General features: G+C 38.1%; 1 pseudogene; it reads left to right on the top strand.

Annotated features, from left to right (window-relative positions):
* Positions 1–23,321, top strand: part of LOC111894026 (14-3-3 protein 7-like) — a 75,149-nt pseudogene extending 51,828 nt beyond the window's left edge.
* Positions 23,322–23,554: the final 233 nt, after the last annotated feature.

Genomic DNA, 23,554 nt, shown 5'->3' with positions numbered 1-23,554 from the left:
TTTTGAACGCATAAAAGGCAAAGCACCTTAATCAATGAAAGGTACATTGATAAGAAAAGGTGAGCTGCTTAACTACTTGGAAGACATGGTGGGCAGCTGTGCTACCATAAGGCAAGAAATCAAGATTAAGAAAGTTTGATCCATATGAGTTTGAATTTGTCGTAAACTTTAGTTTTAACAAATTCACATGGATAGGAACACATACACCTCTCAAATCTAAGTGTCATAAGATTTCCTCCTTCATGAAAATGATTGTGAGGAAATGCTTTCACTAAGAAAGATTTAAGAAGATAGTAATTGTAAAATTGCATTCTCAAAATCAATCATGGTTACGGTATCCCTCTCCATAATTTGAATTGTGAGGTTTGGCAATTAGTCTTAATTGTTTAGACACACATATGAACTATCAAAGGCAAAGGTGTATAAGTTCAAGAAGCATTGATAAAGGATTATCAAAGCACTAAGTATTAGAAACATGAACTTAAGAAATTCAATAAGTATTGTTTTCTAAAAGTTAAGATGTTTATGAATACATGTTGAAGCTAGTGGGAGCATAAGTGTTATGTTCATGATAGTGGGAGCATAAATGTTATGATTGTATGATTATTAAGGAAAGTATTAATTATAGAAAACATGAGTCATACTTTGCAAAGTCGCAATAGTTGAAGAGTTGTTTTGCTATAATTAAGGGAGAGAATATTATGCTTCATTTCAAATCTAAAGGTTTAGGTTGAGAAATGTTAATAAAATTTAGTCAAAGGTACAAAGTGTGTTCTTAAAATTTTGATTATGATTACGGTATCCCTCTTCACAATTCGAATTTTGAGAACATAGCAAATAAAACATTATGCGTCGTGTCCCATACGCTTTGGGTATAGGATCGATTGCAAATGCTTTAATTTTTGACCATTCTAAAATTTTCCAAATGTCTAGCGCATTTAGAGGGAAAAAGGACAAGAATTGGTTTTGACTAAAATAATTAAACAACTATCAAAGGACAATCCAAAGTTCGACAAGGATTGGTCGCTTGTGAGTAGTTGGAAGTATAGTATTGGAAAATATGGAAATGTTTCCATATTGGATGGACCATATCGACATCATTACGAATAGATAAGATTCTATTAAGAATGAGTTGTCATATGGAACATATGGAAGTGTGTCCATATTGGAAATCGAATATTGAAAAATCTATGACTAGATTAGAAACCTTTATGCAAAAGGATGCTCGAAGGAATGTACTTTGAGTGAGAAACATCATATCTATGGAATTGTCTTGTAAGAATCTCCGATAGAATACTTTGTAATATCATTGGCAATAGTCTTTGTGACTTTGGTGCAGTGACATTACGAAAGAATCGTTGCATAGAATATTAGAATCTAGCATATTTTATAAGTAGCAAGAATTTGATATTCTTTGACTTATGAAAAACGGATTTGGAGTTGTGAAATGAGAAGGATTGGAAATGTGTTCAATGTGATCTATTTCACAAAGTAAGAACCATAGGTAAACATTGTGTGCATGCTAGGAGCATGAGACAAGTGTTGGAATTCAAGTAAGAAGTTGATTACCCGAAACGACAAATAATGAGTAATCAATATGGTGATAAATAAAAGGTGTTTTATTTATACTCAAAGGATTGAGGCCATATGGGATTAGTATTATTCTTGTGCTTCACATTTGCATGTTTTGACTTCCAGAATAATTGAGTTTACTAAGTATAATCGAATTATTCAAACATGCCACAGTCGTTTATATGTTGGAAGTAGATATGAATGAAGACTGTCGTGAATTGGTGTGTGGATTGTCTAGAAAAGTATTAGACATAAGCAAATGTTTGCTGCAACGTTCATGAGTGCTTAAGAATATGATTTGAGCATTGGATTAAAGCCACGCTCACTTGGATCACTCCATGAAATTGTATCACGAGTGATTGGTGAGACGATAACATCTTATATTCTTGAAACCGAGATGTGTGAGTTGTATCTTACAAATCGGTTGCACATTGATAATATGTAAACGCACCAGTAACTTGGTGTTATAAAACATATTGTTGTGTGTGATTCGGTGCGTGAGTACAAGCAAGCATTGTATCAAAGTTTATCCGTTCCTTTTATTCAAAGTTGAATAAAAGCGATATCTTTGGGCCCCTCGATGGTTTAGTGATGACAAACGTAAATGCTCGGCCGGGCTAGGGCTAATTTGATTTGTTCAATTAGTCAGTCGTCATAAATCGGGAATCGAGATGTAGTACAAAGAGAATGATTTGAAATCATATCTCATACGATATCTAGAATGGAGGAATATATGATCCCTTATCTAAGGACACGCGTATTTGATATGATCAGAGTTGACAGCGGCTTTGGAAAGCTACGATTACAGATCGGGATCCGAAGTCATACGCATAATAGTTATTAGACTTATCCAAGTGGGAGACTGTTGGATTAGTGTCTAAGTCCATAACTATTTTGGTATGTACTTGACCCGATGGTGCATGGTCCTTTTGGGTTGCCTTCACCAAAGCAACTTGATTGGAGAAATGAATAAAGAGAGAGAGAATAATATGATTTATTAATATGTTATAAGAATAATATATTAAAGGAGAAATCATATTTGTTTAATTAATATTGGTCAATAATTAATTAAGAATTAGTTTTGTGATCAAATGTAATTAATTAAACTAGAGGGGCTGATTTGTAATTATGTGATAGTTACAAAATAAGGTAAGAATTATCTTATAAGTATGGTGGACGAATTTAAGGTTGGAAAGCCTTAGAATTCGAGTATGATAAGGATTCAAGGATTATCTTATTGGTTGCTTAATGGATAAGCAACTAGATAAGGATAATGACTGAAACCCTATCTCTACACCTATATAAACACCCCTAGGGTCATGAATTCGTGTATCCCTTCCCAAGAAGTCCCAAATACGAATTCTAACCTCCCTCCTCTCTCTATATACCTTCTCCACTTGCTTATGGTGTTTGTAAGCCATTAGAGGAGTGACACTTGTGACTCTCTGCTTTCCAAGGTCAATTCAAGGAGGAATTGGATTGTTATTGCTATATAACAATCAAGGTATGTTCTTAAACCTATTTACATGTGAATTCTGATTTCCATATGCTAGAATTAGGGTATATAGTCTTGGATTCAAAGTATGTACAATAGAGAAACCTAGATCCGAGCTTTAGGGTTTGTATGAGCACATAGGATGTCTTATGACCAAAACCCATCATATATATATATATATATATATATATATATATATATATATATATATATATATATATATATATATATACACTACACTTGTCATTTTTCAACTCTTTTTCACTTCTTCAAAGCTAGAACACGTTTTCTCTCAATTACCATCCAAATTTTCATGCCAAACTTCAACCAAGTGAGTGATTCAGCCTTTGTTTAGTTAATATGTGACCTTAACTAGCCTTTCCCCTTGCCTTGATCCATGAAAACGACCATTTTTAGTCTAGAACACCAAGAACACACACTAGTTTTGGACCTTAATCACCCTTTCAAGCCTCTATAACGTGTATACACTTATCATAACTTGTTATATGCTAAGAACACTTGATGATATGCTAGTAAAACATGATTTTATCATGTTCATAAAGGATGTGAGGTCGCACACATCATGCTAGCCGCACACACCCTTTTAGGTCCAAAAATGGTAATAAACTTCATATAAGGCTAAAGCATGAAGTAAGAAACCTTCCTAGATGAGTCCTAAAGCCCTAAAATACATTTTGGCACATTCCATAGGGAGTGTGCGGCTGCACACACCCCATGGCCGCACACCCTGGCCACACACACACAAATAGTGTGTATTTCGACCATACACTCCCTTGTATAGCCATATATACAATCATATATGGTTGTAACACTTCAAAAGAAGTGTTTACTAGCCCCTAAGGTGGTTTCAATTCAATAATTTGTTGTTATAAACACTAATTATATTCATATATGTATCCTTATATGTTAAAGAGGATCCGCGTGTGTGCTCAAGTCTTCAATTGACACTTAGCATCCTATACTATCCGTTCATCCAAACCACTCACTACAGGTGAGTTCATACCCCCTTAAAATTATAGTTATTAAATCAATCACATGTGATATAGTTATATAAGTAGGATTGAAAGGACTTAGGACTGATAGCTCACCTTACTTCATGTTCCTTTTTTGGTTGTGGAGTTAGGGTATCAGGGTTATCTGTCCGAGGGTCGTTTCAATCCTAGTTATATATTATGTATATGTATATAGATATAAAAGGTTACTTCATTCAGTACAATAGCTTTGGGTAGCAAGGGTATACAAACAAGCTCATATACACAAACAACGTTACTAGTAAACTATAATAGGTATAGTATAGAGATATGCTAATACTATTAGTAGAACAATGAAACATACAAAGAGTCAGTTCATACATGAGTCGATAACAAATAATAGATACTATGATGAGAAACTAACAAGAGATACTATAACAAGAAACACACGATAGATACTATGATGAGAAACTAACATACAAGCTAGATAGAGAAAGAACACACAATACAGCTAGTACATACATTAAATGTACATTAATACAGTTATGTGAGCCATTAAACGGGGCATGGCACTACTTGCCATGACCGTTTTTGTATACAAAATCTCCTTAATTAGGGAGCGTATGAGTTTGCGTATAGAACTATACTGGATTGACTATCCTACACCTTGTTGCTCACTACAGTGGGACTTGCAAGTCTACTGGTGCAAAATGTCATTTCTTACGGCGTCTTACATAGTCATTTTACTATCGAGTCGGTAGCAGGGTACATGCTGATCACATGGTACTTTAAATAACAATTGGTTTAAGGTAGTTAGTACAGCAGTAGTTACTTAATACAACACTATAGTACTATATTATTTTCCCATTACATTCACTACGTGAACATTCACACGATGCACAATAATGTAAAAACTATATTTTTGGTTAATGATAGTCGGATTTGGGAAAATACGTACTCTTACAAGAGATACACACACAGATACTAGGTGCCTTGGTAGAAGGCTAATTTTAGTAGGAAACATAGGGTTTTCTAGGAGTGTTCAAACAAATACAAACTTTACAAAACTTATACATTACATCTTAGAAACATCTTACAAATGTTTTCATACAAACACAGACACTAATATACTTATGATCTCACCAGCTTTAAAGCTGATAAACTCTTTCAAAATAACTTGTATTCTCAGGTCACTAGTAGACAGGTACGGTGCTAGGTTTTTGAGAAGATGGAGCTCGTTGAAGACTCCTCTTTTATTTTGATGTATATTCTTGGTGTCTATATAACTTGACAGAACACACTTGTATTAAATTATATTATTAATGCAATGGATGATGTTGTTGCTTGTTTACTACTTTGCATTGTTGTGATATTGTACATGACGTCCTCCACCCCGGAACGTTTCCGCCGTTCCGGTTTTCGGATGTGACAAGGCAGTTGAAGCCTTATGTGGCAAATTTCCCCACTCACGACCTGGAATTGGGGGCAGTGGTGTTTGCCCTCAAAATCTAAATGCAGTGCTTATACGGGGTGCGGTACACCATCTATACTGACTACAAGAGTTTGAAGTATTCAATGGATTAGCAGAACCTCAACATGCGACAGAGGAGGTGGTTAGATGTATTGAAAGATTATGACTGAGAGATCTTATACGATTGAGGATGAAGGTCGTCTCTCCACTACTAGATATGATCAAGAAGGCTCAAGTGGAGGGCTTGAAGAAAGAGAAATAGAAGATACAATGGATTCGGGGTTGGTTTCCCTTATCTATATAGGATGGTCGGGGAATCTTGACACAGTGTGGTCAAGTGTGGGTACCAATGATTGGGGAGTGAGGAAAAAGATATCGGGGGAGGCATATAAGTCAAAGTTCTCTATACACCCGGGAGCTACAAAGACGTATATAGATCTGAGGCCGAGCTCGTAGTGGCCATGCATGAAGCGGGAGATCGCCTGGTTTGTGGAGCAGTGCGTGACCTGCAGGAACGTCAAGGCTGAACATTAGCGGCCTTATGGCAAGGTTCAACCGCTACCCATTCCTTATGGAATGGTGTGGAATCCATATGGGTTATTGTTGATAGATTGACGAAGAGTTTCCAATTTATTCTGATCTCCGAGAACATTTCTAATGAGAAATTAGCAAATATTTACGTGCGAGAGGTGGTGGCTAGGCACGGAGTGCTAGTGTCAGTAGTCTCTGACCGGGATGTCCAATTTACATTTAGATTCTGGAGGAGGTTCCACTAGGAACTAGGCACTCAGTTACATTTCAGTACGACTTACCACCCCCAGAAAGATGGGGAAAGTGTATTGGATTTTGCAGGGAGTTGGGATACATACCTCCCACTGGCAAAGTTTTCATATGACAATAGTTATCATACTAGTATCGACCGACCCCCCATTTGAGATGTTGTATGGTCAGAGGTGTAGGACTCTTGTTTGCTAGGGTGAGGTAGGGCATCGAGTCATGGGAAGTACAAAGGTGGTGCTCAAGACTAATGAGTTATTTCAACAAGTACGCGGCAGGCTACGAGTTTCACAGAGCCGTTAGAAGAGCTATGTGATGAGATAAAATCTCTAGATCGTTTAGATCTTTCACAAGTAAATCAATGAAGAACAAATAACAAAATCAAACAAGAGAATGAACACAATATAGAATCAATATAATGCTTAGGATTCAAACATAGTCACGCCTCAGCAGAGCTCGATTAAGAACTTCCACTGTAGAGGCGAGCTAGGGTTTACAATACTATAATGAGAATAATCAAAAGCATCCAAGACAAAGGATGCATGCATGCACCTTAAATACTAAAACCATAGAATAAAATATTGCACGGTTGGACAGGCCCAAACCGGTTACAAAACTGGACTAAAAGGAGTGAGCCCAGGACGCAACAATATGATCCCAACAATCTCCCCCTTTGCATCAATTGGGGCGAGACATTCACTTCGGTTGTGTGACCTTGAGTTGCTTCACAACGTTAAACAACCAAAGGATAATAGCAAGAAGCATCTGCCAAAACTGAATATACCAACGAAGCATATCAGTAAACAACTTCTTGTCAGCTTCACTGTTCTGATTACACCTATGGATGATCTCCAAAATATGCTCCAAGCAAGCAGTAGAGAACAGAATAGGCATTTTTGACCTTCGCCCCTAATGAACATCGCAGTATGAAACTTTGTGTCAATCTTGCTCTTGATCATTGTGTTTACATTGCCAGCTCTTCCAATATGTTTGACCGTAGGACGCTTGTGAATAGAGTGGCAATCTCTTGATCCATCTTTGCTACTTCATGAATATAACAAACAAGCATTCGCTTGATATGATCAATGATCGGCTGATACTCCTGAGGATTGCATAGCAGAATATTGTTGAGGAGTATCCAGTTGTGTGGGTTTAGATTTGGAAGGTCAACTAGGGAAATGGTATGGACCGAGCTATCTGAGCCTCAGGTCACTTTGAATTTGACATTGATAAATTTCTTAACTGAAGAGGGCTTCAATACTCTGACCGTTGTAATTTTCTTCAAGCTCCAGGTCAGGTATTGTGGTCGAGCAAATTATAGATAAAATTCCAGCAGGTCCGGATCAACCTTCGGGTCTGGAGAAGGAACGACAACAGTTTAGGCAAAGTAGTGAAAGATGAATGCCTTTCGGTTGATTGGCATGTTGAACTGAGCGTCCATCAAGTTCTCAAGACCGAATGATAAAATGGGTTCAAGCCAATCAGTACTCGGTTCATCAATAAATTCCCTCTAGAGTGATTCAATTGTCCATTCAACAAACATTGACTTCTTTTTATCAAGAAGTTCCTTCACTTTCATTTCTTTCTCCAACCGATCCATCTTCTCCCAAAGCTCTTGCTCAGAAGGCTTGAATTTTGGATCAGACTTGGAAGGAGCTCCTGTAACAAGATCATCAATATCATCCTCTTCATCTTTATCCTCTTCTCCAATGATCTTCTTTTTCTTTTAACTTTTATTGCCTAAAGCTTCATCATCCTTCGGTCCAGCAGCAGCTTTCGTCTCTGGAGGAGCTGGAGGTTGAGTTTTTTCAAGTTTTCCTCCTTGGGATTTCTTTTCTCCCCCTTGTTTCGGAAGAACAGCACCTTCCAAAACACCTTCAATTCGACTGAGAATATCCAAGGCTGGACATAGCTTCTCTGCCAAGTGACGGCGAATGGAGATTGTTAAGATAGAGTCATGGGCGTCTTGGAGATGAAGCAGGATCGAATGGACATCACCAACAGAGCTGTGAATCAACTCTCTTTCAGATTTTAAATCATTAAGCTCTTGAGTTTCAGTACGAAGCTTTAAGTTCTGAACTTTGAGCTAAGAGGTTCACTTGTCCAAATCATCCATGACTTTGTTTTCAACTTTAAGCTCTGCCTCAAGTTGAGTTAACCGTTCATCAACTTTGGAATGAAGCTCTTCATTAGCAGCTTCAATGGCTTTACGGGTCACGCCAAGTTGTGACAGCTCGGCCTCCAGTAAGAGTTTGAGAGAATCAAATGAAGCATTCACGGTATGTGCATTTTTCTGAGCAGCGGTTTGAACAGAATCTAGGAAGATTTGAGCTTCTAAAATTAGTTTTTCGACTTTTGTGGTCGCATCCATGTAGTCTTTAGTACAGGCTTCCACAACAAGCGAAGCCTTTAGGCATTGAGAAGTGGAGGCATCAAAAGCCTTCGCTGCATTGGAGATAGAGGTGCCATGCTCCTTAACTGCAGAAGAGAACAGAGCCTTGAGAGCAGCTTCTGAGTAGGGATTAGCAGAGGAAGAGGAAAGTAGTTGATCAAGCTTATCATTCACAACCTTGAGATGTCGCTTGGTGAGAGGAGCGTCATCATCATCGTCGCTCTAAACATGATAAGGACTGAAGTAATTAGAATCAAACTCCAAGTCCTCACCTCCAAGAACAGTGTTGGTTTCGGTTAAAAGGGTAGGAGATGGAGATTTAGTAGTGACAGGGGTTTCGGGTAGAGAAGAACGAACCCCCATATTTGATACGTTGTTTTGAACTCTCGTGGTAGTGGTAGTGGTAGTTTCGACAAAAATGTATGTAGGGATGGGAATAGTGGAAGAAGGTTGGGACGTGATAACTGGGAAAGTAGGAGGAAGGGAAATAGGAATGGAAGCAGGTGGAGGAGAAGGTGCTTTAGAGTGAATAGGTACCTCTGGGGTTGGCGAGCGAGGAGGGGTATCAACATGAACCGAAACCTCCTCATCAGAGCTTTCTCTCTCAGATGCAGTAGGAGAGGGTCGTTTATGTCCAATAGGGACATAATCAGAATCTGAATTGCTCGACGACTAAAGAATAAGCCTCCGAGCAGGCTTCTTTGCCTTTTTCTGCTTGGGTTGTGAAGGTGTTGCCTTCTCAGTCTTTCGTTTCTATGCAGTTTGCCCCTTAGCTCCTTTGATTACCAGTCCTTCATTCTTTTTATCTTGTTTCTTTCCCCTATTGGATGGTTTATCTGCTTCCTCAATGGAACGAACCATTGCTTGTGTGAGTCCCCTTGGGCCCGAAGTAGATACACAGGCATACATGGATGCCAGAATCCATCCAATATGTAGATACTGGGACGGATCAATGACTAGAATCTTGGTTGTATGAAATGTGGCAATGGTGGAGAGAAGCGAATCTGCCATGATTGGGATATGAAGACGATCCATCGCCCATTTTGTGACAATAGACCAGAACCTTCCCTAGGAATCTTCAGAATGGCGTGTAGAAGATGATAGGCTTTGAAAAAGTTGTTGCCATAGAACTGAGCCATAATCCAAATGTACCCAATTGTATAAACCATAAAGCATGGTCATAAATGACTTGCTGGCACCATTAGATCCAGCGCTTCGCTCAGAAAGACCTTTGAACAATAATGTGAAGAGGCCATTCCATTGAGGAGGAAGGCGAAATTTCTTGAACTTCGTCCCTGTGGTTAGGGTTTCAGTGTACCCAATATTGTAGAACATTGAGAACAATTGACCAGTGGTGATGGAATCAGTGTTTACCATGGTGGGTTCATGAGCAAGACCTAGCAGGTTCCAGAAGGGATTATTGGAAATTGAGGTCTTCTCATTATGAATGTCGAAGTGGAGTCTCTAAGAAACTTTGTCGTAGTATGCAGTGGAGTAGATGTGAGAGAGGCAAGACATGGGAACAACCTCCACCTGGGATAGAGCGATAACGAGTGGAGAGTATTTGAGGCACTCCACCACTTGCACCATGTAGGGTTCATAGGTTGATGGTGTAAGGTCGATAATGAGATTCTGGTTGGGTTTAATGGCCAGTAGTGTTGAACGAACAGAGGTGTCTTGAACTGATGAGGATTCAACCATTGAGGAAGCTTGAGAAGACGATGATGAACAGTGAAAGAAATCGTCTTTTGCTTGAGAAGAATTGAGAGCGGTAAAAGAGTAAAGTAGATTGGTAGAAACCTTCTTATACGTGAGAGAAGGAGAGAGAAAAATCTGCCCAAAATCTTGTCCTTTGTGAAAGGGTTCCTGATACAGTGGGGATTGGACGTTTGGCATCCCCGATGATTACGCATGAGAGAGAAAAACGCTTCACTTTTACTCGCCTTTCCATAGATATCACATTTTTCAAATCGACGAAACTTCTAGATAATTGTTGACTCATCCATTGTACTTTATCTGAAACGTCACCAACAAAAATAGCATGAACCCTTTTCAACCTGATTATTTCGTTTGAAAAACACCATAATGCTTTTAGAACCCATTCCATATGAAAAATAGAACCAGATTTTTGGAAAATCAATGATTTTCGTGCATAGAGTGTGAATGATAAAGAAATAAATCGAACTTTGTGGGATATTGTGATGTCGATTAAGACATGAAACAGTGGATCCCGAGCACGAATCTCTTCCTTTCAAGTCAAAAGAGACTTTAAAGTGTATGTGAGGTTTCCCGTTAGAATACAATCAAGTGCCTTTTAATAGGCAATGAAAGGCATCTTTTATATATTAGGCTTGTAAGGGTGGCTTTTGCTTCAATTCAAGTTTCAATTCTTAATATAAGACCGAAAGAGAAAGAAGTACTTGTGAGACCAATGTGGCCTATTGAACAAGTAGGTTTGACATGTATTCAGTGACTGTTGAAAATAAGAAATCTAAAAAAAAAAATGGATCCTTGGAGAAGAAAAGTCTTGGTGATAGACAATTTCGAAAGGATCTCTCAAAGTAAAAAGAGATTTCACTGGTGAAAGCTAGAACATTGTAATTGTTGACCGTCAATGCATTATGGGTAGTGAATTGTGGGTTTCACTTGGTACATAGTGACACGAGACTAAGATCATAAAAACAGAGTGTTGTGTAACCATAAACCTCAGTGGTTGGTGCTGAGAGTCTCAAGGGTTAGATGAATGATATGAAGGGAGATGGAGAAAAATGATGTAGGTGGTTTAAGAAGCGAATGTACCTCTGCTATAAAAGTAGAACCAAGCAGAAAACTCTAAACTCAATATGAGAAGAGTAAGGTAGCTCACGATTAGAGAGAATGTAACAGCCTAATTGGGAAAACATGATTTGTATATATCACATTATTAAGGCTTCACTCAAAATATTCAGAGGCTTTGGTCAACATGCAGCAACATGCATATAGGGACACTTAACTAATCTATAGAAAAGAATTTATACCAGATACAACTCCATCATTGAGAGTAAATTTTATACAAAGAAAAACATGATAAAAATGAAATAAAATGGAAAATATTTTTGTATTTTGTGATAAATTTCGAAAGAAAGAGAAATAAAAGGAAAATTATTTTTGGATTAAATGGAAATAAAAAAAATTAAAAGAAAAACATAAAAATGAGTATGTAAAAGAAGTGTACAAAAGAATACAACCAAAATACCTTTTAGTGAAAAAGAAGCGAACTGAGCTCAGTAGGACCGAACCCGAAATAAACCGAGCATTAGGTTCATTTCGGTTTCCTTGTGAACCGAACCTGAAATAGACCGAGCGTTCACTCTGTTTCTCTTATAACCTTTTGAAGCAAAGGCAATTTCGGCACTGATTCATCTTCCATTATTCCTAGGCCTTGAAGGATCATATTCAAACTTGCTCCAGGTAAAGCCTTAGTAAAGATGTCTGCTAATTGATTAGTGGTTCTGACGAAATGAATTTCTACGTTACCATCTTCCACATTATCTTTGATGAAGTGATATCGCAGTGCGATGAGCTTTGTCTTTGAGTGTTGCACTGGGATATGACAAATCCTAATTGCACTTTCTGAGTCGCAATATAGTGGGATTTTCTTCATGTTCAGCCCATAGTGTGTATGTTGACTTTGTATCCGAATGACCTGAGATGTGCATGAGGCTGCAACAATATATTCAGATTCAGCTGTGGGGAGAGAAACACATGTTTTTTTCTTTGATTGCCAGCTTACTAAATCTCCATCCAAAAATTGGCATCCTCCAGTAGTGCTTTTGCGATCCAATACACAACCCCCTAGGTCAGCGTGTGAGAATGCTTGGACAAAAAATCCTGAGTTGGCGGGACACCATAGACTGAGAGAGAAGGTTTGCTTCAGATATCGAAAGATATTCTTCACTTCCAGCATGTGAGGTTCGCATGGGTTAGCTTGGAATCGGGCATAATAGCAGACTGAGAACATGATGTCTGGCCTGTTGGCTGTGAGATACATCAGTGACCCAATCCTCTGACGATAAAGCATCATGTCAGCAGCTGGTTTCTCATACGATGGTGTAAGCTTAGTTGCAAATGCCATACAAACTTTCACCTTTGAGTCTCCCATCATGCCAAACTTGTCAAGCAATGTCTTTATGTACGCCTCTTGATTGATAAAAATGCCTTTGGGTCCCTGTCTAATATTCAAACCAAAGAAAAAGTTAATTGGACCCATTGAGCTCATCTCAAATTTAGTTTCCATCAACTTCCTAAATTCAGCTGTTAAGCTGGGATTCGTGGAGCCAAAGATGATGTCATCAACATAAATTTGGACTATCATAAGGTGGTTACCTTCTTTCTTATGAAAGAAGGTTGCGAACCTTGTTTAAATTTTGACATTTTCAAGAATCAAGTAAGGTTTTCATACGTTGCTCTGGGAGCCTGCTTCAGGCCATATACTGCTTTGTCCAAAATGTAGCAGTGATCTGGATGCTTCTCGTTCACGAAGCCTGGCGGTTGCTCTACGTACACCATTTCTTCAAGTTCTCCATTGAGAAAGGCACACTTCACGTCCATTTGATAAACTTCAGAATTCTTGTGTGTAGCATAAGCAAGAAAGATTCGAATTGAATCTAATCTTGCAACTAGAGCGAAGGTCTCTTCATAATCTATACCTTCTTCTTGACAATATCCTTTCACAACCAACCAAGACTTGTTGAGAATAACATTCCTTTCCTTGTCAATCTTATTCCTAAGTACCCATTTAAGACCGACGACCGAAGCATCCTTTGGAGTTGGAATTAGTCGCCATGCTTTGTTTCTTTCATACTTGTTCAGCTCGTCTTGCATAGCTTGAACCCAAACGGAATGATCAAGAGCTGCATTTATCATCTTTGGCTCAACTTCGGAGACGAAAGAGTTGAACATGCAAAATTCTACTTGAGAGAATAATGCAGCTTGCTTCGCTTTCAGCTGTGATCGAGTTAATACCTTTTCAGAGGATTCTCTAATGATTTGACTTTGAGGATGATCTTTGGTCCATTTAATGAGAGGAGGGTAATCTGGATCACAAGAGGGATCCAGTTCTGCATTGATTTCTTCTTCAAATTCTGATTGTTTATCATCATCATTAGCATTTGTATTCTCTCCTTCGAATGATGACACGAGTTCAATTTCTGGATCAGAATACTCCCCTTCGTTTTGACTTTCGATTGACCTTGATGATAGTGATGATGGATTCTCCCCCTGGAATGATGAATCTTGATTATTTGGAGATGAACCCTCCCCCTAGATATAAGGACTATCACCGGACAGTTCGTTTGAGTCTAGCCTTTCATTTGCCTTTCGTTGTTCATCTGCCATCTTCTTTGCAGCATCTTCAATAATATGCTTCAAATTGTTGACTTGGTTATCTTTAGCCTTGGATTCGGAATCAATAGCTTTTTCAGGTTCATCGAAGAGTAGCATATATTACTCGAAAAGATTTGAAATTGGCACTGTGACTTGACCAGACTTTGGGAAGATTTCTTGCATATCATCTTCAGTTTCCTTCAACTTCTTGACATAATTGTCATCGCACGTGACATAGTATGTTTCTTTAATCTTCTTTGAACATTTATTCAAAACTCTATACGCCTTAGAGTTCAAGGCGTAGCCCAAAAAGATCCCTTCATCGGCCTTAGCATCAAACTTGTTTCGGTTCTCCTTTGAGTTGAAGATAAAGCATCTTGAATCGAACCCGTGAAGGAACTTCACATTTGGCTTGTGGTTGTATAAGATCTCATAAGGAGTGATTGAGAAGCATTTTTTCAGATACGATCTCTTACGTGTGTAACAAGCAGCAGCAATAACATCAACCCAGAAATATAAAGCCAAGGAAGCGAAGTTCACAGAGAACGATTTCGCCTTTCGACGATTCCATTCTGTTATGGAGTATATGGAGTAGAAAAATTGTGAGTCATTCCCTTCTCATCTAGAAAATCTTCAAAATCCTTGTTCTTGAATTCCAAGCCATTGTCGCTTCACACATTACAAACCACTTTTCGTAATTGAACCTCTACTTGCTTTATGAAGAGTTTGAGATTGGGAGTTGCCTCTGATTTTTGCTTCAAGAAAAATACCCATGTGAAGCGAGAGAAATCGTCTATGATAACAAGTATATACTTTTTTCCACCAATGCTTTAAATAAAGGAAGGACCACACAGATCGATGTGTAGTAGCTCTAGTGGTTCTATCACCTTTGTATTGACTATAGAAGGATGACTTTGACAACTTTGCTTTCCCATTTCACAAGGTGTACATAGATGTTCCTTATCAAATTTTAGAACTGGAAGACCTCGAACGTGATCTCCAAGTACCAGCTTGTTGATATCTTTGAAATTGAGATGAGTGAGCCTTCGATGCCATAACCAGCTTTCGTCTGAGTGTGCCTTCGTTAGCAGGAAAACAGCTGGTTTCCCTCGAATTGGATTGAGATTTAAAGGGTACATTTCTCCCTTTCGTTTCGACTTCAGCAGAATATTATTTTATTTTGTTTCAACTATTTATGAGCCTTCGTCATCAAAGGAGACCTTCAATCCGGTGCCAACCAACAGCTGTGAGACACTGATGAGGTTGTGCTGCAACCCTTCAACGCATGCAACCTTTCTGATCAAGAAGTCACCATTTGTAATTATTCCATAGCCTTTGATAGTTTCGAATGAATTATTGCCATATTTCACCATTCCACCATCCTTGAGAGACCGAAACCCCCTCAGTTCCTCCCTTCTACCTGTCATGTGACGCGAGCAGCCACTGTCAATGTACCATTCTTCGTCAAGCAGATTTAGGAACCCAAAGTTTCTTGGGTCCTTGTGAGCCTTTTACAGGACAGGGAATAGTAAGAGAAACATAACCTAGATAAGTTCTTTTTATTAGAGTTGTTTCATCTTTTCTTTTTATAGTAAAAACTTTGATTTTATTTGAGTTGGACTCATTTGATTTAGACATAGGATTTGTGTTTTTGATGTCTGCAAGCTTTTGGGTCTCTTTCGGGCGTCTATCGTCTTCTAGAAAGAGCTTTCCTTTCCCCTTAGAATCTTCCCTTCGGTTCTTCTAGCGTTTGTATTTGGGACCGAACTCATCCTTTTGGTTGCTAACATGTTGAGGACTGAAACCTTCCTTTCGGTTCCTGACATGTTGGGGACCGAAACCTTCCTTTCGATTATTATTGTTGCGGGGACCGAAGTTGCCCTTTCGGTTGTTGATCACCTGATGTCCGAAATCCATGTTTCGGTTGTTCTTCGCACGTAAGGGAGACTGCTTTCAGTTGGCTCTTGGTTCTTGTTGTGACTTATTTGTCCTTTCATTCCTAACGTAATGACGATTCTGGGATCACCAAAACTTTTTTCTTTCTGAGAGATTCTTCTTGTATCTCAGGTTACGTTGGTGCTTTCGTTCTGCCACCTGTTTTGGATTTTTGTGAATGTTGGCCTTTTTCTTCGGTACTTGAGCACGACTTTCGCTCTTTGACGAACATGTCTCACTAGATGCCATCACTGGTTCGCCTGAAGATGTTTTGGTACCACTTATACTTGGCACATCATATCGTGTAGGTTCATTAAGTGGTTCTGCCACATACCTACTCTTCACTCTCCATGATGTTTTCTGAGATAGACCTTCTGTTTCATCGGCGTTATCTATCGGTGCTGACTAGAATAACTCATCACACCCATTAGCATTATCTTCTTCTACCACTGTTGTTAGTTCAGCTGTCTGTTGTGGTGTAACTCCTTGAACTATGTAAACTTGATTTGGAGTGGTTTGAACCTTTTGATATACAACAGCTTTTGCTTTGAGGACTTTAGTCTTGTCTATCGATGAGCGAGCGAACTCAACAGAGTTTTCAGAAATGAGATTTTTACTTGTTTCAGGTTCGCTCTTGACAAATTCAGAACAGTCCACCACATCCTCTACAGAGATTTCACTAATGTCATCATCCTCATTAAGTTCAGACGCATTTTCAACATCAATTTTATTTTCTAAACTTAATTTGGCATTCAACAAGTCAAATTTATGTAAAGTTTCGGTTCTCAGTTTCAGTTTATCGTTTTCATCCAATAGATTTTCAAGCATGTCCTTATGGTCTTTTGACTTTATGTAGGACTTTATTTTGTCAAACCAATTTTGTAGGCATGAGATATTTCATCAGAAGTTACAATATTTTCACAGTTGTAAGCTTCGACATCGACTTCATCCTCCTTCAACTCAAGGAAGGGTAAAATCATGTGATGTATCTTCTTTCCTATTTCACAATCAAGATGTAACTGAGTGATATTAAAATATAATCTTTTCGCAATCAAACAAAAAATGTTTCGTTGTTTTAAAAGCTTAAGATTGTCTTGTTGCAAATATATTGACTCATCCCTAGACCTAATTAATTCCTTCTCCTTCTGTTGAATCTAGATTCTCCTCTCCTCACTCTTCCACGATATCTTGCTAATTTGATCAGTCAGGTTAGATTTTGTGACATGAGTCTGGGTAAGACTACTACTTAAACTAGAAAATTTAGATTTTAGTCCATTTAGTTCCTTTTCATAGTTAGTAATAGGATTTTTCAGAGAAACATTTGTCCTCTCGCTCCTTCTCGTCACATTTATTGATCTGTGCACTGACAGATTTCGCAGTGAAACATCTGTCCTCTCGCTCCTTCTAATCATCCAGTCCACCATCTATTGTGTATCCTCGCATCTGTGACACACCGTCCGTCACCATCAAGCATCTTCCCTCAACCTTTTCTTCTTTCACCAGCAGAGACTTGCCATGAGTAGGCTTTCTTACTTCTTCGTCCTCTGAATCTGTGGACCACACCTGCATTCCACCAAATTCATCATTATCACCTGTATCCTGTACAATCAAAGCATTCATGGTGTTATTGTTAGCTGCTGATTTCTTTTACTTGATCTCCTCCAATCGTCTCAGGAGGTTCGCTTCCTCATCGTCTTCATCAACTCTTTCAGACTTCTTCTTCGGCATGCAGTCTCTGGCAAAGTGATTCTTGCCTCCATAATAATGAAAGTCAAAACCTGAGTCCCCACCAATCTTCGTTTCCTTTTTAGATTCTTCATACTTTAAACCCATCTTCGGTTCCTCCTTCACTTTTTCAGAACTATAACTTCCCTACCAGTTTCGGTTCTTGTTGGCAGGGAACTTCCTTATGATAAACTTTCTTGGATTGGAAACCATCAGGGCATACTCTCCACCAGTTAGATCATAGTCAGCAAGATCTAATTCTTCTTCTTCTTCAACATCACCTTTTCCTTTGGAGATAAGCGCTAAAAAACCCAAGCTGGAAACCACATTCGTTTCCTTTGTCACCGCACATTCATGGGACTTCAGTATTCCCACCAGTTTCGCCAAAGAATAGGATTTGAATTGTTCATGTGCCTTTACTGTAGACACAACTGCCATCCATTCGGGTGTGAGACCATTCATGAAGGTAACCTTCTGCTTAATAACCTTCCTTTCGATCCCATGCTTTATCATATTACTGAGAAGATGATTAAATCGATCAAAATCTTGAATAAGTTTCTCTTCGGGCTTCTGTTTGAAATAACCAAATTCCGAAAGTAACAAAGTTTGAATCGAATGTTCCAGATCTTCATCAGTAGAATACAATTCCTTTAACCTATCCCATATCTCTTTCGTTGTAGCACATGAACTCACCAATCGAAACGTGTCCGATTATAAAGCAAACCTAATCATTCTTAAGGCTTTAATGTTGCACTGAAACTTCTCTTTCTCGTCTTGAGGAATTTCTTTCACATCATTCACGAGCTGATTGTACTCCTTTTCAGTTTTGACAATTTTTGAAGTGCTTGAGTGAGCAAACTGACCAACTGTGATTGCTTCCCAGATCAAATACCCATTATCTTCTGAACCGATTACATAATCTTCGAAGTGGTGCGTCCAGACTTTAGAATCCTGAGTATATAGGATTGGAATCCTTGTTGTTGATCTAATACTATTCGAGATGTTGATTGGATTGGATTGTGAATCGTCCATAGACATTGTGACGATGTTTGATCGATAACTTGTTTAAGATCAGACTTGTAATGTATCGTTAGGGCAAGATCAACAATTAATGAGATACGCCAATGAGGAATGACGGTTCAATTGATATTAATCAATGCGGAAAACCCTAATAATTTCTTCAACAGAGGAGATGTGTATGAATTACACAGCCTCCTGCTCTGATACCAATTGATGAGATAAAATCTCTAGATCGTTTAGATCTTTCACATGTAAATCAATGAAGAACAAATAACAAAATCAAACAAGAAAATGAACACAATATGGAATCAATATAATGCTTATGATTCAAACGTAGTCACGCCTCAGCAGAGCTCGATTAAGAACCTCCACCATAGAGGCCAGCTAGGGTTTAAAATACTATAATGAGAATAATCAAAAGCTAGCGTCCAAGACAAAGGATGCATGCATGCACCTTAAATACTAAAACCCTAGAATAAAATAATGCACAGTTGGATGGGCACAAACCGGTTACAAAACTGGGCTAAAAGGAATGAGCCCAAGACGCAACAATATGATCCCAACACTATGCGGACTGACACTGATCAGATCTCGAGTTCCAGGTGGGGAATTTCATGTTGTTGAAAGTTTCACCATGGATGGGTGTCATCAGGTTCCGGAAGAGGGGCAAGTTAGGGCCTCGATACATTGGTCCATTATGGATTACCGCCCAGGTGGGCAAGATAGCTTACCGCTTGGATATGTCAGACGAGCTCAGCTCGATCCACAACACCTTCCATGTGTCTCAGCTTCGGAAGTGTGTCACAGACAAGGTCGCAGTTGTTTCTCTAGATGAAATTCAGGTGGATAAGAGCCTGAACAACATTGAGAGGTCCGTTGCAGTTCTGAATAGGAAGACTAAGGTACTCCGTAACAAGGAAGTGAAGTTAGTGAAGGTGCAATTACAGCACCGAAACGGCTCCGAGTGGACATGGGAGACATAAGAGGAGATGTGACACCACTACCTGTATTTGTTCGCATCCATAGAATTCGAGGACGAAGTCTAGCTCAAGTGGGGGTGATTTGCAAGTGCCGTTTCAGGTATAATTTTTTTTTTCAATATGTTAGGGTTTTGGACTGGAACTCAACGAGTTGGGGAGCTCCAACTTGTCGAGTAGAGATCGTTTTGGACGCGTGACTCAGGGTCTACTCGACGAGTTGGAATGCCCCAACTCGACGAGTAGACAGTTTAAGGGAAACCCCTAATTTTCAGGGATTTGTACCACGATTTAAAGAACTTATGGCTCACTTGTAGCCTCCCTCATAGTCCTTACAACCCAGAGAAACCCTAGATCGAGCGTTATACCTTCTTGAGTGTGTCAGACAGCTTTGGAGAGTGATTTTGGTGTGGTTGTGAATGAATTTGGAGCTTGAAGAAGTTATAGTAAAGAGAGAGGCAGTAGATCCGACATATATTATGTTTTGGTAACCATCTTTAGGTATAAAGTTGCTACCTTGACCACTATTTGCTTAGATCTCATCTTGTGAAAGTATATTGTCACTTTTGGTGCATAATGATGTCATTCTTAGGTTCGAACTTGTTATGAGGATATGGTTTCAAATCTGGACACTTCTAGGCCTCCATGGACATAAAGTTTCCCAATTTATCTAGTCTAGGCGCTTTTGCATGCCGTAAACCTTGTATGAACCTTAGTTTTAGTGTTTTAACCTTTTAAGGCCTTGCATGCACGTAAAGTTTACAACTTTACGTGGTATTTTAGTCCTAAGGGACTGGATCTGTAGTTTGGGGCGTTGGATTCGATTGAAAGGGCTGAATTTATTAAGACAATGGAAAGCTTCCCAAGTTGATGAGATAACTCGACGAGTTGGATCGTGTTTTCCCGTTTTCGGTCTATAGAGTAAACTCGGCGAAATAATGAGATGACTCGACGAGTTGGATTGGTTTTTCCCCATTTTTAGTCTACAGAGTAAAATTGGTGAGTAATGAGATGAATCGACAAGTTGGATTGGATTTTCCTATTTTTGGTCTGACGAGTAAACTCGGCGAGTTGGCTACAATTTTCCATAGATTTTCTGAACACTGAATGAACTCGACGAGTTTCTAGATGCACTCGACGAGTTGGGTCAACATGGACTATTGACCTTGACTTTCACCAAGTTTGACCTTGAGGGTATTGTTGGTATTTCGAGATTTTGACAAATCTAGTAACATGATGATTTTAGGCAGGTGAGTTGGAGCTGCGTGTTGGGACCTATCATTTCTTATCAATTAACATTCTTGAGAGGTGAGTCTCCTCACCATACTAATAGGTCGAAGGCACAAAGGTCGGGCATTTTTTTGATATGTGGTACACTAGTTGATGTAGTGATATACGACATGTTAGTTGGTTATATGCTAGGTAGTATGCTAGTTGTATATGTGGTATACTTTCAGGAAAGACCATGGCGGGAGCCTATGGCGCTTGGATGTAAGACCGTGTAGGGGAGCCCATGACTTTTCAGGTAAAGAGGGAGCCCATGGCACTCGGATGTCAGACCATGTAAGGGATCCCATGGCTTTCCAACTATAGACCATGGGGGAGCCCATAGCACCTAGGTGTAAGAGCATGTGGAGGAGGCCATTACATACTGGAGTAGGACCCTAGGAGGACCCCACGACATCCTTATATGTTTGTATGCATGGCTTGTGGTATATGTAGCTTTTATACCTAATATGGGTTATGTGATTATGTGGATTGTGTGGAGTATGCTCTGGAGAAGTCATTAAGCATTAGGTTACAGTTTGTTGATTATTTCAGGTACTTCTGAGCCTAAGGGTAAGAGCAATGTTTGATTGCGTGACACACACTCTCTCACGCATTTTTATGGCGACACTATGATATTTTAAATAAAATATTGATGTTATGAATTTGAAATCACTGTGATATTTTAAATAAAATGTTGATGTTATGAATTTGAAACCAATTGCCATTGAGATTTTATGGTTTATGTTTGTTTAAAAATCAAAATAAAAATTTATATGAACATTGGGTTGTTACATTATTTATGGGATTTTATTATGGTATGCTGGAAAAGAGACTACTAAAGGTATCTTGTAGAGTTCAAGTATGATAATGATAAAAAAAATAGGCACCTCATCAGTCAAGTCGCTGAAGGCTTATCATATAATTTGCTTTTTATTTTTAAAATTCTTGATAAGTTTTAGATTTTTTGATAAATAACATATTGACTTATTTACCCCCAGTTGGCATCTACTGTTGCAGAGGATTTATCTCCTACTCATCCTATCTGATTGAGTTTGGCTTTGAACTTTTATGTTTTATATTATGAGGTTATGAATTCTTCCGAAAGGTAATGTCGAATTTTCAATAAAGTTGTTGATAATTTTTTAAGCAAAAGAAAAAACTAAAATATTGTTTTATTAAATGTTGGTGTTGTTAGAGCTTGCCACCTGGCGAAACAAGCATTTGACGAAGCTATATCAGAGCTTGACTCCTTGAGTGATGAATCATACAAAGATAACACTTGAATTATGTAGTTAATGGATGGATTGTTGATGGGATTAGACATCAAAGGTCATTCCAAATTTCTTCCATACCAGTGATAATCGGTGCTTCATTGAGGTAAGTGTATATATTATTTACACTCTTAAGCTGCTTAATATAATTTTATAGTGTTGGCATTCCTAATAATACCAAAACTATGACTTGTAGTGCCACAACTGATGGACTTGGAGGTACGCTTTTTGGAAGGCTTCTTGAGGGAACAAGAATGGGTGATTTCCCTCCTGTTGCATATCTGTACATTATAGAGGTATGAAAGTTAATAAAATTATTTTATGTGTCTTTTTATTGACCTTTTATTATCAAAAGTTTGGTTTCACTCAGATTGCAACATGTCTTGGACTTATAGCTTATTTCTTCATAGGAATCCCTGCAAAAGATGTGCCTCGTTGGTAGGAAATGTGATGTATGCTTATAATCACTTATACATTTTGATTAGTCAGGTGGATTTGTAATAATTCATATGTGATTCACATATAAATCACACGTAAATCACATATAAATTACATGTGATTCACAAAATCACAATTGAAGTACATATGAAGTACATGTGTTTAACCTATAAATCACATTAATTCAATATGAATTATATGTGATTCAAATTTAATTAGCACGTAATTCATATAAATTAGATGTGATTAACATGTAATTCACATATGAAATATATGTGATTCACATGTAAATTATAAATGAATCACATATGAATTACATGTAAATTACATGTAAATCACATATGAATAACGTCTATATTCACACATGCATTTTGTGTGAGTGCTCTTCATTAATTTTTTAAAAGATATTTTCTTATGAATTTGTCATTTGAATGTTAAAAGATACAATCACATGTGAATACCACATTATACAATCACATGTGAATCTTACATTATATAATCAAATGTTAATCTTACATGATATATACATATGCATTTTTGTGAGTTCTGTTTTTTTGCATTTAATCATTTTTTTATTTTTCATGTAGATGTCGATGAATTTGTGGAAAATATTGAAGACGTGAAAACGATAAACTGACAAAATATGAAAATCTTGACGTAAAGGCATGAAAATGTTTAGAAAAGATATGCATATATGTTGTTGAAAAAATATGCATATATACTAAACCTTATGTTATTGAGGTCTCAGAAACTATGAGTTCTCAACGGATCTTACCGAAAAAATTGATTTGTAACTTTTCTTTAATTCATGTCTTCAAAATTTTGATAAATATTAGTGATTTATTTATGCATAATT

Source organism: Lactuca sativa, chromosome 7 (assembly GCF_002870075.4).
Source record: "Lactuca sativa cultivar Salinas chromosome 7, Lsat_Salinas_v11, whole genome shotgun sequence".
In the NCBI taxonomy this organism is placed as follows: Eukaryota; Viridiplantae; Streptophyta; class Magnoliopsida; order Asterales; family Asteraceae; genus Lactuca; species Lactuca sativa.
The sequence above is the reverse complement of the archived record's forward strand: the minus strand, read 5'-3'. Positions and strand labels throughout refer to the sequence as shown.